We start from the raw sequence: 2,474 nt of genomic DNA, 5'->3' as shown, positions 1-2,474 counted from the left end.
TTCTAATAATATTACCAAGGGGCAACATGTATATTGAAAATAGCAGAGGACCTAGGACAGATCCTTGTGGCACTCCATATTTTACTGGTGATAATTGAGATGACTCCCCATTTAAATAAACAAAGTGGTAGCGATCGGACAGGTAGGATTTAAACCATCTTAAAACCTGCGCTTGAATACCTGTATAGTTTTGTAATCGATCTATGAATATGTCATGATCTATAGTGTCGAACGCAGCACTAAGATCAAGTAAAACTAGCAATGAGATGCAGCCGTGGTCTGACGCAAGAAGCAAGTAATTTGTAATTTTAACAAGTGCAGTTTCTGTGCTATGGTGGGGCCTGAAACCTTCATAGATATATATTTTTTTTGCAGGAAGGAGCACAATTGAGCAGACACAACTATCAACTTTTTTGATAGTGCCCTGGGAAGTGAACAGTGTTTGGCCCTTTAAAGGGAGATTCTAGTTCTCTAGTTGCAGAGAACAAGTGTAGACCAATATATAACTTACAGAGAGTGATTAGGGCAAATTACCCACAAGTCATTGCGCACCACCTTAGTACTTAATGAAGTCTGACTAAAATAAACATCATTCTAGGTTTTTATCTAACTTATTTGATTTTTGCACAATTTTCCATAGGTATGAGGTTTTAAGTATTAATCATATTAATTTAAATATTATATTTTTTGTGTTTGTGTATATACACAGTCAGACACATACATTATTATGAATTAATATAATAAACAAATGTATATATTAATAAGAAAAAAAATACTGCTAGACTGCTTCACTGATCTTTTTTTAAGAAATTATAACAGACCATATAAATTAAGACTTTTTATAAAACATTTTCTTCATTACATTATCTTTTAATTTTTACTTTATACCCTGTAAAACATACCAAATTAATTATAATTCAAAAACATGCATATCATAAAAAATAAATTTTCTGAATGAATGTCATGTATATAAATGTGTCTATATATAGTTTTGGGTCAGGAGAATTATCATTATTACTATTATTATTATTATTATTATTATTATTATTATTTAAGCAATACTTTTATTCAGAATGGACACATTAAACTGATTCAAAGTGACAGTAAATGCATTTATAATGTTACAAAAAATTATATTTCAAATAAATAATAAGAAGATATAAGATAATAACTGATTATTGAGCACCAAACAACAATGATTTCTGAAGGAACATGTGACACAGACTGCGATAATGGCTGCTGAAAATTCATCTTTGCCATCACAGAAATAATTTACTTTTTAAAATACGTTAAAATACAAAACAGCTATTTTAAATTAAAACAATATTTCTAAATATAACTGTTTTACTGTATTTTTGATTAAATTAATGCAGCCTTTTCATAAACATTAAATAAATCTTACCGACCCCAAAACTTTTGAACGTTAGTGTATGTGTATATAATCAGAACACAGTCTTCTTTCGTTATCTATTAGAGTTGAGCTGCATGTAGCATTTGCAGCTTTTGCAGGGGTGACGGCAGCCAAATGTTTCGGGGCATGTGTGAAGCTACGTCTCGTTATCAAACTAAAAACTATACCCCCCACCAGCCCCCCAAACTTTCTAATTAGTCCATTAGCGCTAATATACTTAACACAAGAAGCAATTTACCATGCCTGGCAGGATCTGCAACCTGCTAACCTCATCGCTAATATCGTTTGATACTTCATTATAGTCTGTTAATATCAGCTCTCCTCAACTCTTGACTTCTAACAAGACGCCCGTCATTCAAACCCTATACCACTCTGTTTCACCACTGCAGGCATTTTCCTCCACACCCACACAGTCTTAGTCTCTCAAGGTTAGCAGGTTAAACTACAGGTCTGGAGTCAGTGTGGGACCAGATAATAGCCACTAGCAGCTCTTCTATAAATCTGAGACTTTTATATGGTGCTTGTTTTTGGTCAAATATTTGATGCTCATTTATCTGTCTGGATTTATTGATTTATTCAAAAGTACATTTATTTAAAAATGCCTTTCATTCAGACAATTACTTGAATATGCCTTTTTGAGATGAGCATGTTTTAAATTTCTGAATTAAAATGTATTCTGTATGTTTTGAAGGACATCAGGTAAAAATCTAAGGATAGTAATGAAGAAAAAGTGCCATGAAAAGGCTGAAATTTATATGATCTTTGTATTATAATTTCTTAAAGAGTGATCAGTGAAGCATGTTTGTTAATATTCTTAATATTTAAAAAGGTATAATATAACCCCCAAATTTTTGGAGTCAAAATATTTATTGAAAAAAAAAAAAAAAAAACACGTACATAAGTATTCACAGCCTTTGCTCAATGCTTTGAAGTAGGGTTGGGTACCGAAACCCGGTACCAATATGGCACCGGTACCAACAGGGCCTTTCGCACCGCTTTAGTTCCAGAACTAAATGTACAGTACTAAAGTACTGGGACGATTTTGCGCGAACTATTTCCCAGT

This window comes from Sinocyclocheilus anshuiensis, unplaced genomic scaffold (assembly GCF_001515605.1).
Source record: "Sinocyclocheilus anshuiensis isolate Anshui unplaced genomic scaffold, SAMN03320099.WGS_v1.1 scaffold915, whole genome shotgun sequence".
Taxonomy (NCBI): domain Eukaryota; kingdom Metazoa; phylum Chordata; class Actinopteri; order Cypriniformes; family Cyprinidae; genus Sinocyclocheilus; species Sinocyclocheilus anshuiensis.
Note: the sequence above shows the minus strand (reverse complement) of the source record.